The sequence below is a fragment of the Drosophila busckii genome, chromosome 3L (assembly GCF_011750605.1).
Source record: "Drosophila busckii strain San Diego stock center, stock number 13000-0081.31 chromosome 3L, ASM1175060v1, whole genome shotgun sequence".
Taxonomy (NCBI): Eukaryota; Metazoa; Arthropoda; class Insecta; order Diptera; family Drosophilidae; genus Drosophila; species Drosophila busckii.
In genome coordinates this window covers 9,891,628-9,909,243 of record NC_046606.1, presented here as the reverse complement: position 1 = coordinate 9,909,243, position 17,616 = coordinate 9,891,628, and the positions used below count along the sequence as shown (strand labels likewise).

Genomic DNA, 17,616 nt, shown 5'->3' with positions numbered 1-17,616 from the left:
TCGAAGACTCGATTTAAATTTAATAAATTAATACTATACTTTAAAATATCAATGCTAATATAAATTAGTAAATTAATATTACTAATCAAATTATCATTGCTAATTGAGTTTTAGCTATTAATATTATTGTTTAGTTTTGACAGAAAGCTTAAAGAATTAATATTATACATTTAATTATCAATGCTAATCGAGTTTTCGTTATTAATATTATATCTTACTAAATTAATATTTTAAATATTACAATCAATTTATCATGCTAATCGAGTTGTTGTTAGTAATATTATTGTTGAACTTTGATTGAATTTTTATTGACATTAATTCTATGCACTTAAAATGAATTCTACTGTCATTAGCATTAAATTTGATAGTGAAGAATTATATAAGTTTTTATTAATGATGATTATTAGTTTTTTTTTTAAAGACATTTAACTATAATGAGATTGTGTCTACTGCTTTATTCTATTCTAAAACTCGCTGTTTATAATCTTAAATTAATATTTATAATGATAGATGGTAAGTGTATAGCAAAGTTCGCAGCGTCTAACTTTAGTGCAAGGCTGATTTCAATTGATGATTATCATAATATTCATTTATTAAGAGCTCTAGTTAAATGTTTTGCTTAATTTTCAGTTTCATTATAGAACTTTCGCTTTGGAATTCTCAACTTGAAATTTTAATCGCTTACTGCCACTTCATTAACCGATAAGTCTAGCATGATATTGCAACATTTTTTCATTAAGTGTTCGACTGCATATGCGTTGCGTTCTTATTATAAATTCAAACGTCATTTATCAATTATGCACGCTATGGTAGCCAAAGTTACTGCTAACAAAATAGTAAAGCAGCTTTGAAGTCTTGCATATAGCATAATTGTTATTGATTTTGGCTTTGCATGCAGCTACATTAATAAACAACAACAAAATGCGGAAAAGCAATAAAGAGCAGCCCATGAAGTGAGTTGTGGGTGAGGAGGAGCGAATAGAAAACTTTGCGCTGCTCTTGGCCCGCGGCTCAAGCTCAAGCTCAAGTTTTAAGTGCATACAATTTATTCATATTGAATATCGCTATGACAATGACAACAACAAACTAAAAAAAAACAACAACTGCATAGAGACTAGAACCCGCCTACGTTGCACTTGACCCTAAGGCTTCCTCGACTATTTTTCTATGTCTATGTCTAGGCATTATGACTGACGATGTCGGGCTGTCAGTCAATCAACGAGCAGCAGGCAGTGACTCCACTCAGGCCCAACTCCCATGCATATATCTATCTAAAACTAATTACACGCTTTAATATGTCTGCTCGCCTCTTTTGGGGCGTGGTCATTATTCAGCAATTTTTTTGTGTGTTAAGTTTGGCTTGGCTCTGGACTGGGTGTGAATGCGTGCATCATGCAGCGGCAGTCATGGATACGTTGCTTTACCGTTATTTACATATGCGCAGCGAGTGTTCGCCCGCCCGATGTGTATCTAACGGTCATGGGTAAACACTCGTTCCCCACCCCCCTCTTTCAATTAGAACATTTTGTGTGTGTGTTAACCTGAGTTGACAGTTGCGCCGCTTTTAATTACTCAATTTTGTTTTGGTTGCAACGTTGTTATTATCGATATAGCTTTCTTTTTTGTTAAATCAATTTTGTTGTCTACATATGGTTGGGGCTACGATTTCTTATTAATACCAAAGAGATTTTTAAGCTGCAACTCTTTGGCATTAAGAATAAATATCTTAAGCTCTAATTCTTGTTATCTGTGGATTTAACAATCAATATGGATAGTAATGAATTTTCAATTATATCTTCAATTACGCTCAATTGACGTTAACATTATTATTTGTAGCATAAATATATTTTCAAGTCATTTTTAAGCTGCACTTTTGTTAGCTTTGGCATTAAAAAATGATCTATTAAATTATATGATTTTTATTTTAAATTATTATTTGTATCTATAATTATTTATTTAAATTAAGTAATTTTATGAGAACTTCTTGTTAGATATGATATTAACAAAAGATATGATTAGCAAAAATTTTGAAATATATTAGGCTATGCTCTTTTTTGATTACTTGAATCAGCAATTATTTTTATATACTTTTAACTATATTTACAAGTGTATTAATCCCATTTTTATTTCCTCTTTCATTGCAGGTAAGCGCAGCTTCAACTTTTAATTTGTGACGACTTCATGAGTTCATCAATGTGCGGTGTGCTTATTAACTTTTGTAATACAATTTGTGTGGGTTTATTTTTTACTGATTTTAGTGATAAGTTTTTTGAATGAACTCCGAGCTGTGTGCTCGCTTTAATTAATTGCCGCTTTCGAGAGACACCTTTTGGCTGAAGTTTTGGGTTGCGTGAGGCAATTAAAAAGATTTATGTGTCATGTTGCTCCCACCCCCTTTAGGGCTGGCCATTGGATATTATGTGCGTGCATTTGCGGCTCACTCAACTAAATGGGTTAAACTACAAGTGGATTCGCAGCAGATAAGCGAGCTACGAGCTCTAAATTGGAGTCGTCAGGTCTTGAGGCGTGTAATGGGGTCATTGGAAAGTTGGGCGTTGTTGTTGGGAAACGTAAGTTGCAGACACTGACAGGTTGACTATATAGGCTTAACTTGAGGTCTCTGACATGAGGTGTTGATGAATGGGCTTAACGCTGCCGCTGAGCAGGTGAATTTGCTTTGGCAAGAGGTTAATTAAAGAAAATTTAAAGTGTAGCTCTGATTACTTATTTATTACAGCACAGCAAAAGTAAATCATAGTGTGGCTAATACAATAAATTATTTGTTTAATTTATAGGCAACCATTTCATAAACAACTAAATTGATAAATTTCGTGGAATTTTTAAATAATTTTTAATGCATGAATTGAAATTACATATTTCATTTTAAATAAAATTGTGCGGCAAAAATATTTTCTTTTAGAATTAGCTTAAATTTTTAATAGAATTAGCTTGGGAGTCAGCAAAACTTATACAAACTTTATTTAATTTTACAATTATACAAAAAACGTGAAAACACTGAGTAAGGCTTTAAATTGATTTAGTTAAAAAAATTAAAAAAATTATTTTATTACATAATATTATACAATCCCTGAATTTAATTGATTTTTGTACAATTTTTTATCAAATTTATTGATTTAAAAAATTGAGCTTAAAGCAAATATTCTGATGTGCTTAAGTACTTTTTATAGTAAGTACTGCTTGCTCATTTCTCTGTATAAATAAACCAAAAGGTCATGTAATGTATTTAATACTTTTTTATAAAACCTTTGCTCTATATATCAGTTTTCTTTCATTGGCTTATTAACAAACTTTCAGCTCATTGCACATCGCTGGCTAAAGCCTAAGGTCAGCCATGAAAAACTTCTCACCTGCTCCCAAGACTATGTTGGGCATATATATAGCGTGTCTTGTTTGCCAAGCGCATTAAAATTATGCTAGCGATTACTGTCAGTCAGTCATTCAGTCAGTTCGTGAGATAATGTAATTTCAAACGACATTTGAGGAGCTTTGAGAAAATGTAAAAAAATTCATATGCTAATTGCGTGCCAAGTGCGTTGCTGTCTACTAAACGAAACGACCCTGAAGAGGGCTACAAAGATGTTTGTGTATTGAAATATGAATTAGTATTGGGCAACAGACAAGTAAACACATAAATTGTGTGGAGTCAATTGACTCGTAAATCAAATTGCAGCATACTATAAACTGAGACGACTTTGGCAGTGGCGTCCACTACACGCACCAGTGCACGCGTTTTAATTGCAATGCTGGCCAAGCGAGCAGCAGAAACTTGAATAAGAGATAGCAAAATGCTTGGAGCGCTCTTGGTTTTTATGTGGAGGCGTTGCGTGTGCTCAATGAGCTCATGGAGACTTGAGTGCCATTAAATGTGAGGCATGCAACATATAAAACTATCACATACAACAAAGTTGCGACAGTTGCAATCAGCAGCGATAAGCGCAGGGGAGAGGGCAGAGTTCATTGGGAGTGAGTGAAAATGCAATTCTCTAATGATTTCAATCGTTATTTACATCCTTTGCTTTCACACACTTTTTGTTTTTGTTTTGCTTACAAAGGAAATTTATTTTCACTGACCAACTTTTTGGAATTTCCATTTACTGGGGGTATGGCAAACAGGAAAGGTTTCTGCTGTGTTTCCCTCCAAAAAAGTTGTATAGTATTTTTTATTGTTGTTGTCGTTGGGGGGGGGGAAAGCAAACTGGTTTGCTGGCAAATTGAGACATAGCTGTAGTTTAATGCACATTAACATTTTCCTTGGGAATTATGTCAGTTGGTTGGCTGGCTCGTTGCATTTCCTTAACGCGAATTTATAATCAAAGCAAAACGCACAACATATAACGAGGCATGTGGGCGTCCATGTTGAGACATCCACCCAGCAAACAATCGTGCCACTAAAATGTTGCACATAGATTTTTCTTTTTTCTTTTGTTTGTTAATATGCGAATTAATACAAGTGCAGCAGGTACGCGCCCTGCGGCTTATTGCTGTGAAAATTTCGTGCCACCAAGCACTAGAATATGCAACTTGTGGCACACTAAACTAACAAACTGATAATGAGGTTAATTGGGACTTGTCGCTGTAACATTTATTAGATTACAGACTGTTTGTTTTTTAACGATCTGTAATCAAATAGACTAGCAGACTAACTTTATTTATGATGCACTTAATAGCATAAAATCAAACTAGGCAAGTTTTAGATTTTTATGGCATTTTTGTTGTGGGCAGATTTGGTTTGAGCTATTGAATGTCAGAATTTTCAGACAATTGGGTGAAAGTTTTATTAATCTGGCGCTAACACAGCGAAGAAATTTTAAAACTTGAGCAGTCGAAAATGCTTTAAATTAATTAATTAAATTTAGTAGTTTTTAATGCAGTTTTTAAAATAAACCAAATTGGGCTTAAGCCCTAGAATTTAACAGTTTGCAATTGAAATATTTAAAGTTTGAAACTTTATAAGTAATAAATTCAAAAGTCAAAAAATTCTTAAAGTGAATTAAATAAATTTTTATAAATAAAGAAAAAAATAATGTATATAAATATGTATAATAATGTATATAAATAATGTATACAAAATTAATGAAATCAATGAAATAAATTAAATAAAACAGTAAAATAAATAAATTCTTAATGTGAATCAAATTAATATCTATAAATAATGGAAATAAATACAAAAAAAAAAATGTAAATAAATTAAATAAAAAAATTATGTAAATAAAATATAAAAAATATTAAAATAAATGAAATAAATTTATAAAATAAAAAATAATAAAATCAATGAAATAAATTAATAAAATAAAATAAATAATTAAACACTTTTATCTCTCTCGCATTTAACAGCTTTAAATAATTCACACAACTTATTTCTCAAACTGTCGAATGAGTTCAAAATGTGAATTCTAATTACTGAATAGATTTGATATCTTTTAATTTGCAAACGTCGTTCATTGTGTAGTAGTCTGTGTTGGCTTTACAGTATGTCTGAGCACTTTCTCAACTAATCAACTGTAGCCGCACTTGTTAGTCTTACTATTGAACAAGCGGCTTGTTAAATTTCAGCGAAAATTAATTAAATTGCCTGTAAATGCAGCAGCAATTGAAGCGGCAGTTACTAAATAAATACAACAACAAAATCAGCATCATGATGTCGCTTAAAAACGTCATTAACATTAACATTAAGCTAACCCCCCAGACGATAGACTTTTCACCTTGGCCTCAACTGCAATTTTCAAATAATAGCAGCAAACGGCAACAGCAACAACAACTGCAAATGAGACAGACAAAAATCAACTCATTAAAGCGGCGAGACAACTGTAGAGAGAAATAAAAAGCGATAGTGAAGTGAAGTTTGTGGGGGTGGGGGGAGGAGATGTAAAGAGTGTGGAAATGGCAGTCAAATCAATGCGGGTGTTGTCTTTATGGCCCCACCAACATTCACTTGTCTTCCAAGGCAATGGCGCTGAAACAGAAGCAGCAGCAGCAGCAGCAGCAGCTGCTTGCAACATGCAACATGCAAAGGTGGCAGATGAAGTGAAGTAGGCGTCACTGATGGCTACTGTCTGTTGCTTGTCTTTTGGCCAAGTCGCCACTGTCGCGTCGCGTCGCTCGGCTCGTGGACGTGAATGTGAAAATGTAAATGCCACAATTTATGCGCCATGTGAACTGTTTTCCATTAGCCATAAAAAAAAGGCAAACAGAAAATCAAATAAATAAATAAAAATGAAATTTAAAGCATGTAATTTTCGTTGACTTGACGTCGGGACTCCCACGTAAGCTGACGACATTTTCTTTCACTTGTTACTTTTGATTTCGATGATGCACTTAATGCCCAAGAGTTGAGACCAACACTGAGCCTTAACCATAAATCATCAGCTAGTTCTCGTTGACTTACTTTTTCGTCTAACGGTCTTTTGCCTCATTTTCACCTGCTGCAAGTTTTCACCCATCAGTTTTGGCTTATAGCCCCTAAAAAAAAGAAGAAGTAAAGTCTTGACAAATTAATAAACGCAAGCTCGTCTCGTCTAGCGACTTAACAACTAGCAACTCTTTTCTCTAGTGCACTTTACACGGCGCTTGTTGCTGCCGCTGCTGCCATTTGTCAGCCTTGCGGCGATCTTGCTAAATTGGATTCTTAATGGACACGCCGCAGCGTTGCAGGCATCTCATGTTGCAATGTTGCATTTGCAAATTACTACAGACAGTGTCAGAAACAAATCTCTTTTATTTATGTGCGAGAATTTGTGCAAAGCGAAAATGTTGCATGTCCTGAATAATAATCAATTAATAAATCATCGGATATGTCTGATACGTATGTTTAAGCTATGTGCGCATATAGATAACAGACAGCCTTGATGTTCAGTTATATTATCGTTTAGCTATTCATTTCATTTGATGCAATGCACAAAATATAGAAATCAAAATATGGATTACAAAAAATCTTTTGAATATTATTTCATTTCTTATTTTTTTTTTTTAATTTATTTATTTATATATTCATTTCCTATTTTCTTTTTAATTTATTATTTTTATTTTATTTATGTGAAATATATATATTATATTCTGTGACTAGCAACACGCTCCCTAAATATTATTGGAGTCTCTGCTGAAAGTGTTTAAGGATTTTGTGTTTAAGTTGAGCACAACACGTGCTACATAAAAATTCGTGTGCGTCAAATTAACAAGTGTAGTTATTTCAATATGCATGTACACCAATTGGTAAGTAACAATTATTAATCATATTTTTAATTTATGTTGGAGTTTTCTGAAAATTTTTAATTGCTTTTAAATCATAATTACAAAGAAATTATAGTTATTCTCATTATAATTTTTTTGTATTTCTTATGTTATTTTTTAACTATCATCTGAGATTGTTAAACTTTAAAAGTTTCATAAGCTACTAGGGAATTCAAATACATATTGCAGTAGCCATTTTTTTTATTTACATAAATATGTGCAATTTAATATTATTTATTAAGTGTGTCTGCCAAGTTCAAAGTCGATACCATTTGCACTCTTTATGAATGAACTCTCTTTATGTTAACTTTGAACTATGTTAATGCTATGCTATGTTAAGCTTGAACTGTTATTGCTCCTTTTGCATTTGCACTTTCAAAATCTTTGGCTCTGTGGCTGTTAAACTCTCATTTAAAATTTCTTTCGGCTGCATGCCAAAAGCATTTCCATTTATGAATAGTTGTATTCAAATTATACGTCGACAATTAAAAATGCAAATTGCACTCAAACGCCATCTGGCGCCGGTCGTTGAACGTGTGCTAGGCACGCAATCCAAACAAAGAAATAAAAATGCCAACAATTTAAGCAAATATTTCATTTGTTGTTGTTGGTTGTTGTCATTTTAATAATAACGTGTTAAGTTTTCACATGCAGCATTAAAAATATTTAACGCTACTACAGTAGTACACGCCTACATAAAGACAAGCATATATGCATGTGTGTGTGTGTGTGTGAATAATAAATGCATATTCGGCCAGTCATGTATGTAAGTGTCGCTAATTAAAATGCAACGCAAATGTTTACGACTTTTGTTCAACTAATTTGGGGGTAACTACAGTAAAAACAAGCAATGCAGCTACAAATTTTACAAGCTGAGCGTTGTTGCCTTATAAACTTGACACAGACACGCGATGGCCGCGAATTTTTGTATTTGGCCAAAAGGCAAAGTTTGCATGTCAGAAGACCATAAACTTTGCTATATATGGCCAGACCCGAGCTAGTTACGTTGACATTCACAGTCTGCTTGGAATATAAGAGAATAAAGTCTATTGAAGTAAAGGTTGACAGCTGTTCCATATAAAGTGTAACGAATTTCGCTTTCAATAGACCTTTGAAAAATATCAAATGAAAAGAGAAAATTAAGTCATTTAGGCTTAAGTTATACAACTGTTTTCATTATTAATGTATATAAAATAATTTTATTAATATATTTAAAGGGAGGGCAGGCTTGAATATCTGTAGCCTAAGTTGAAAAAAACGATGTTTTAGTAATTTATTTATTTATTTTAATTGTAACTTAGAATTAATTCTATATTACAATTATATAGCCAGAGCAACTGAGGCCTTCAGACTATTTTTATAAATTAAAATAGATTAATGGTTTTATTTTAATAATTTTGATAAACGATATTCTGAAGGCGGGAAAAGTTTACCTGGTAGTTTAGATGATGAGTGAAGAAACGTATTAGAAGTCGAAAAATTCTTGTTCGAAAATATTATAAAAGTCAATTGGTCAAAGAAGTTTTAGCTAAGCTTCAAATTGTGAATATCAAAAAGTTTTTTATAACAATTTGTAATCTGTTCAGGTCGCAGCTAGAACCTGAAGCTAAACCCATTTGACTTTCATGTTTATTGAACTCACTAAATGAATTATTCATTTATATATTTCTTATTATATTTATTTGATTTTTATTTTATTTTTATTATTGCTAAGCTAATAAAAGTGATAAGATTATAAATGTATATTTTATGCTTTTAAGTTTAGAAAGGAGCTTAAGGTTTATTTTTTGTATATTTCTTTTAATTTTTTGCTTTTTAAACATAATTTGAACAGTTCATAGACCTTGGCACCTACAAATTGCAATTGCAACTGCAGCTGTTCGCATGTGCTTGCCACCCAATCTGATGAAACTTAACCCCCATGATTATTAGAGATTATTAGAGTTGGGCCAGGTTTCACCTGAGACCAGCCCCAGCCCCAGCCCCAGCCTTTGAGTTCAATGTGAAAGTGCAGAGTGTGCGCATTGGTGTGTGAGTTTAAATTAAATAAATGCATATTTTGTTGCTGCCATATGTGTATTGTTTGTGTGTGTGTGTGTGTGTGTTGGCCACCTGAGGCGTTGTTGGTCGGCAAGCGATCGTTGCATGTCATTTTCTGACCGATATCTCAATAATTTATACGCAATTGTATTGAACAATAAATTAATCACACGAACATACGATCAGAGACGTCATAAACAATGGCCAAACATGGATGTTTATGAATTTGCAAATGAATAAATATTGAAAAATAGCGTGGCGGAAAAATTAAAAGCACATTTTCCACACAAAGATCGAACATGTTTGTGTGTATTTTCTTTTTTCTGCTTACAGTGCAAAAAGTCAATTAATCATTAAAGAAAATACCGTGTTCATGTGTGTGTCGAAGTTGTTACCGTTGCTGCTGCTGCTGCTGCTGTTGCAATTGTTTTGTTGCCACAGGAAACTCCAAACGTCGCCGTCTGTCTGGCAATGTCTATAAAGTAAAAGTTTTAAAAGAAGCCGCTACAATGGCCAAGTTTGCACACAATTAAAGACATTTTACAAATGCCATTGATAAAATTCCAACAAGTGGCTCCATTTCAATGCCTGTCACTGGCAAATTAACAGCCCGAAAGAGACCCTCAAACTCCTAACTCGATTCGCTCACAAATAGCTTCAACTAGCTTTGGTGCAGTTTGTTGTTTTTTATTTTTAAATCTCAGCTGCTGTCTCGGTCCTTCTCTTTCGCTCTGCTTAGCTCGGCTAGTCAATTAGTCAGTCAGTCGGCGTAATATTAACAGTTGATGTTGTTGCCATGTCCAGTTTATGACAACGACGAGGATTATTATGCAACCAAGTGACCTAAAAAATTAACCAATTACCTCCACTCCTTGAATAATTAGGGCCAAACTCGTTTTAACTGCTATGATTTGTTTTATTGCTTAAGCTAAGCATCAATTTAAAGTGAAAAAATGTAAAAAAAAAAATGTTAAGTGTTGATTTAATTGAGTAACCAAATTATAGAATATTTATTATTTTAAAATTATTTTAATTACTACTACTACTACAAATAGAATATTTATTGCTTGAACTTTATTTATATTAGCAGCTAAATTTATAATTTAATAATAATAATTAGTTTTGATTAATTTTAATTATTTTAATTTAATTTTTGGTAATTATTTTGATTACTTTATACAATTCTAGAATATCTAAGAAATATGTAAAGTCTAAGGTTTAATTCAAAATTGAAGCAGCGTTTTTTCCAACATTTTTTTTGAGATCTTTGTGTCCCTAAAAATTATGTTGCATTAATCAAATTTTATTTAAAAGCAAAATAAATAAAATAAATTTTTCTTTGTGTTTTTCAAGACAGTTTTGATTAAATATTTAATTTTATAGCTTAATTGCACATTATTAAATTTTTTAAAAATTATCTGTGTGCATATCTCTAGATATTTGGAAGCTTTGTCAGTAACTAATACAACAATAAATTAATTTTTTAGTTTGTGCGCATTAAAATAGCGTTAAATAAAATATGAAATAACAGCAAAAGTCATAAACTTTAAATTAGCTTCCAATTGCTGCTGCTGCTGCTGACAAAGTAAAATGTTGAAAGTGAATTGCGACAAATAAGTCGAGCGTCTAATGCAGACACAGAGCATAGAGCATAATATGTTTTTAATTGAATCAAGCGCATAAACAAAAAGAGCAGCAAACCAATTGCAGCAGCCAACAAGTTGAGTTGGTGACTTTAATAAAGCTGTAAACATATCAATTGCTGACATTTCATTTCACATTGCGTTGGCCTCTTTCACTCTCTCTCTCTCGCTCTAGCAGCAATAGAAATATGCTTTGTTGCCATAATAGAAAAAAAGGAGTTTAATTCATTGTCGCAATAGCAACTTGAAGATTTATCTATGCGGCTGCATTGACAGCTACACAAAAAGGCAAAAGCCGTCAAAAGTCGAAACTAAAGTTGTCTCTAGAGGAGAGTTAGCCTATGAATGGTGAGTGGGTGGGTGGGGGAGGGTGGGTGTGGGCACCTTTAGCTACTGTGCGCCGGCAGCTCTCCCACTCGCTGAGTCGCTTTTTCTTTCTCAACTTGTCGCCTGCCATTTTATCAAAAGCGAATCTGTGGCATTTCATTTGCCCACACAAACAAACAAGCAACAGTTTGTGGCAACTGCCACATCGTCGTCGTCGTCGTCGTCGTCATTGAGAAGTGCATAGATATTTTATCTATGAGCCCATGTGTGTGTCTTTGCGCATTGTTCAAACTTTCGTTCGAGTACGCGTACTAGGAACTTGCCTCTCGCTCACTCACTTAAGCGTCTCTTGGCTGAAAGTGAATCTCAATGCCTTCCCAGCTTGCCACACAGCTGTGTGTACACCCAACTCCAAACAGAATTCGCATATCACATGGCGCTGGCTCTGGCTCTGGTCGATTCAATGCAATGTAACAAGGTCATGTGAGAGAGTTGAGAGCAACAACAATTGTCGTTTAAGTATAGGAGCGACTTGCTGTTTGCTGTTTAGAGTATCTCCAGCATCTTTTGGCTGCTCATTTGCTTTGAATTTTGTTGTTGTTGCTTTTTACTGCCAACGCATTTCACTTTCTACTGCATTTCGAATGCATTTCTTTTCGCATCTCTCTCTCTGCGCCGCTCTTTGTTTATTTGTTTTGTTTGCTTTGCTGTTTGACAACAAGTGGGCCGAAATCGACAACATTGAATATTTGTCTTCTTGACGCTTTTCACTTTCATTAGCGCATTTTCGCGTTTCCTTTTCGCTTATACAATTTAGCATATAAATCGCGTTTCCCATACACTTGTTTTTTACTTTATTTTTTATCACACTACTCAAGTTTAATTGCTGCATTTGCGTCTCAACTGTCAGTCTCGAGTTCTTAGCGCTCAACTGTCCGTTGTTTGTGCTCAGGCAACCAAAAAGTGAATACATTTCTTTTATTATTTAAACCAACCAAGTGTTAGGCTTATGCTTTACCTGAGAGCTTTGTTTGTTCCACGTTCTGTTGCTGCTGCTGCTGCTGTTGGCAAAGAGATTAAGTTTCATTACGAAAGTGCGCAAACAAACGGAAATTGTTTTGTATCCAAAGCAAACTGATATCATTCTGAAGATGTCTAACAAAAAATGATATAAGATGCACTTACATTTAAACGAATTAAGTCAAAATTTATAACGTTTTATCCGTTGTTTTACTCAGAATATAATATTCCGGATTAGATTGCAAAAATTATTTGTCTTACTCTTCCAACTTTTAAACACAACATTAATTCTTTTGAATATATTTAATATACTACGAAATTTTATAAGATAAATCAAATTTTTCTGGCTAGCGGAATTTCTTTTTAAATATTTTTTATTTCATTCAATTATTTTGATTTATTTTTCTTTATAAATTGAGTATTTTAATTTGCTATTGATTTTAATAAGAATAAAATTAAAAATGTATAAAAATTTTTATTAAAAAAAAATGGGTTTAAAAATTAATGAAATTCTACAAATTTTTATTAATTAATTCAATTATTTTGAATTATTTTTTCTTAAAAGTTAATTTTAAATAAAAATATTACTTTTTATTTACTATAGATTTTAATCAATAAATAAAATAACCTTATTTGAAAAAAATTTTTGTTTGTTTTAAAGAATTATAACAAAAATATAAAAAAATTGTTTTAAGAAATAATAAATCAAAAATTCAAACTAATTTAAATGAGCTAAGATTTATTGTTTGTAGCTTGCCAAACCCACTTTTCAATAAGTAGGCATCATCATTAACTGCTCATAAGCCTCTTAACTCTTGAGCACTTGACACTTGACTTTTTCCCACGCATACGCTGACAAAATCAATTAGCTACGCCAACATACAAATTTATTTTTACGTTTTTGCCAAGCTGCAAACAAAAAAAAAACGAACCCGCATGCGTCACGTCGCTTAGATCAAACTCTTCTTGGTTAATGTGTGGCAAAAGAGAAGCGTTTGAAGCTTCGAAAATTTCCCCAACCTCCCACCATAGATTTGAGACGAAGACAAGAGCCGACTTGGAAGGGACCCAATTATCGCCTCAAGTTGTTGTCAGCAGTCTCAACTACCAACAAACGAGTGGAGCAACCAACTTTGGGCAATTGCCTGACCGCTGACGATCAGCGGGACTGCAATTGTGCCCATTTCCGACTGCAACTTGACCACAACAAAAGAAAAGCAACAACAACAAATGTTAGAAAGAGATGCAGTATGAAGTTTACTCGCTAATGCAGTTGGTGGATTGTTGGATTGTTGTTGTTGAAATTGTTGTTGGTATTGCTAAAGTAAATCGTTGTTCATTTATTGTTTTTAGCAAGTTGTTCGTGCAAATTTCGCCAAGATTTTAACTATTTGAAATTTTTTGTACAAATAAAAATAGTAAAAAAAATGCTGAACTCAACAATAGTTAAAAAAGAGTATGAAAATATAAAAATTATTTTATTATTTGCAATTAATTTGATTTTGTAAAATTTAATTTGATTTCTTTTATTTAATTTTGTTTTTTTTTTATATTTTTTAGTTTAATTTGGTGTTTGTTGTTTAATTGAATTAATTTGAATTTTATTAATAATTTGCTGCTTATTGTTAAATTAGAAAAATTATTTTATATATATTTTTTTAATTTTATTATTATTATTTGTTTTATTTGAGCGCATTGCGACTTCGGCGTGTGCGCAATTCAAATTCCTTTTTAGATTTTTTCCTTTTGTTTTTACAAATTGGCCGTAAATGATATTTTCACAACTCGCATCGATCGGTTGGTTGGCCCCCAGGCGCCCCCTTTTCGACAAGTGAGAGAGTTCGCTGAGGTTAATGCGGCCAATAAATTGTTGCTGCGATTTGTTGCTGATTTGCTGGCCTGTGTTGTTGTTTTATGGGCCATATTTCTGGCCATGTTTTGGTTTTTTTTTTTTTTTTGCCTACAACTAACTTTTGGGGTCGGATATTTTATTTTGTCGAACGCCTAACGGGCTAACGAGACGATGTCGAAAAGAAATATTGAAATTTTCGCTCAAATTGTTTTCAATTTAATCGACTTGACTGCATTTTTCATGCTCAGAGACTCGGAGAGTTGTGCCATGGAGTGCAAATATAATTAATGATAATGAATTGTTATGGACATCGGAGAGCCCCAAAAGCAACTGGCATAACAACAAATGCAAAGCAAGCAAAATTATTTAGTGGCAGGCGAATGTCGTGCGACGTTTTGTGGCAAGCGAAATATGTTTTATGTTTTATTTTCATTACAATATTTCTTCTACCTTTTGTTGTTGTTGCTGCTGCTTGTGGTTTTTAGTGGGAGTTGGAATTGGAGTTGTTGCTCAAGTTGAGCCTCGCTTGATTTATCATTCGTGAGCGAAGCGAAAGGTTGCTAAACAAATGTTGACGCAGCTGAGTAAAAGTTAAATTTTTCTTTCTTTGCCGCACATTATGCAATCCCCCAAGTGCTAATAAAATCAGCCAAGAGAGATAATACACATATATACTCGTATACAAAGAGCCCAGGCCAAGCAATTTCCATTTGTTGTCATTTGTCAAAAGCCAAGCGACAACTTGTTTCCGCTTTAACATTCGATTTTCATCTTGCAAATTTTACATACATAACTTCTTCTTCTTCTTCTTCTGCTTGCATATTTTTGTTTTTATTAAACACGCATTTCTACTCTCTGCTCTTCTCTCTTTGCAGCTTTGGCTCGGCACAGAAAGTGAATTGAAGAAAGGACATTGGCCAAACAGCAATCTGCAGTGAGTGTAACTGCGAATAGATTGGCATCTTTCTTTTCATAACGTAAGTAACTGTTTATTAGTTTCCAATTAGCTAGTCGAGTGGGTTTTATGATGATTGGTGCGAGCAACAATTGAAAGCAGCCAAAAGGGGGAGCTAATTAATACCTGAGGGAAATCTTTTTATCATGCAAAAATTTAAGTTGAATTTGGCTACAAACCTCAGCAAAAGTTTTTTGAGAATTCACTGATTGAAATATTAACTGAACTGCATTAAAAAATAAAATGAAATAATGTTAAGTCTAAAAAAAAAAAATATAAATATATAAATATAACATAAATAATAAAAATAAATATAAATTAAATAATATATATTAAATAACGTAACTAACTTGTGCGTAGTGTGAAGTTCAGAAAAGATAAAAGTGTAGCAATTTTATAGCTAGATATGAAGATATATAAAAATAATAATAAAGATGTTAAAATGCATATTTTAAATAAATATAATATATAAATATAAATAAATATAACTAAATATAAATAAATAAATACATAATAGAAAAGCATAAATATAAAATTAATTTTAATGTGTACATGAAAATGAGTTAATAATTTTTTTTAATTATTTATTAATTGAGCATATATATTAACTTTACATTATTCTTCAATTAAATATATATTTTTTTTTTAACCTTAAATTATTTTTCAATTGCATATAAATATACTTTTTTTATTTTAAATTTTAATATTATATTTACTCACACAGTAAATAAGCTCTGCATTCTGTTCTTAAAATAACACTCCTCTCTTTTCTCTTCTTTCTTCTATTGAGCTATCAATATTTATACCCTCCCCTACCAATTCAAGTTGCTCTCAATCACTTCACGCTTTACATATTTGAATTTCTGATTGAAATGCCTTTTGCATTCATAAATTCTAAATATAGTTTCCAACTCTTCGGCTAGTCTAATCAGCTTTGTCTCTGTTAGTTTCATAATTTATGCTAGAAGGCTAATTTGGTAGCTTGTCTATTCGAACTTAGCTGCTGAGTTATTTACTGTCGTGCCACCTGTCGCTTTGGCCATAACAAATGACTTCCCTTTTGGAGCAGGCAAGAGGGCGTGGCCAATCTGTAGAGTTAGTTTTTGCTTAGGCTTTTTATTTTTAAGTGGCACAGAACAAATGGAAACTTGTTCGTGTGCTACAAATAGGAAAAAAACATGAGACATTTATCATATGCAGGCCACCCCCAAAAAAATGTTTTAAAAGTTGGCAGACAAATTTGCTTGGCTAAAAGGAAAGACTTAACTATTAGCAGGTGCCTCTCTCGCTCGCTCGCTCGCTGGGGCGTTGACGGTGTTTGCATGTTAAACATTTGTCCACATCGCTCGATAACTTTCGTTTTTTTTTTTGTTTGTTGCTGCTGGTCCAGGCCTGGCAATTCTCTAATTGCTCTGCTGGCAGCCAAACTGACCAAATCGCAGTTGCCCACTTGCCCCTTTGCCCGTGTGGCACGTTGCGCGTCTGGCTCGTGTACATGTTCATGTTGGCCATATGTTGTCGCTGCTGCTGCCACCTTTGGGTGCAAATATGTTCGATTCGTTTGGTTGCATGTAGCGAAGGTAAGCGGCATGGTTTGGTGGCAAAGGAATTTGCAATGTTTTCATTTTCAGCTTGACATTTGGCGAATGTTTTGTGTTTTTTCTTTTCTTATCATACTCTACTTTTAGATTGTGACTGGAGTGTTTCACTTTTGCTGATGGAATGAGTCAGATTAATACAATTGGCAACTATAAATAAAGTATACGCAGCCTAAGCGGAAATCGATGCAACGCAATTATAATTGAAAATATTATAAAAATAAATTTAACTCAGCAACCTTCGCATTTGAGAATTGACTGCAAGTGGCCACAAGCAATTCATTGCTGTTGCTGTGGCATTTGTGGTTGCAACTGCAGCACATTTCAAACTGGCCGCAAGAAAGGTAAAAAGGTTTTTGATTGGCCTGCATATTGCCGTTTGTTGTTGTTGTTGTTGCTGTTGCTGTTGCTTTTTACAAGTCAATATGGTTATTGTTATGGTTAGTGGCGCATTGACTGCAATTTGGCCAATTGGCTGAAACCGTGCAGCGGCGACAACTCACGTGTGCTGCAACATGTTGTTGCATAGACGACAACAACAGTTAACAATTCATTAGGTGTTGCAGTTGTTGTTGTTGTTGCTGCCGCTGCTGTTGTTGTTGTCACTGCAACTGGTCCGTGATTGTTTATGGCATGTTGTGTGTGTGTTGGTCAGAGCGGCCTCGTGGCCAACTCGTTACAATTGGTCAACTTGGCCAAATGCGTTGCAAGCTATTTCTAAGAAGAATTTACTTGCCACAGATAGCAAATAATTTATGCAATATTTATTTTTTCTGCTGCTGCTGCTCGCTGTGCCTGGAATGCAGTTCGACTGTCATAAATAAATAAAAATATATATGTACATATATTCAGCTGTTCAGTTGTTAGTTAAATGTTGCACTCAACTTGCTCCGATGCGCTTAGTCATAAGTTTTCTTCAACTTGCAGTGACTT

At 33.3% G+C, this 17,616-nt stretch overlaps 1 protein-coding gene across 1 annotated transcript in view; it reads left to right on the top strand.

The window, feature by feature from the left end:
* LOC108598120 (klar) overlaps positions 1-17,616 on the top strand; it is a 116,708-nt gene that overhangs the window by 16,171 nt on the left and 82,921 nt on the right. Inside the window, exon 2 of the mRNA XM_017984736.1 lies at positions 15,006-15,107. The gene's annotated coding sequence lies outside the window, so the exon portion shown is untranslated. The remainder of the gene's footprint in view (positions 1-15,005; positions 15,108-17,616) is intronic.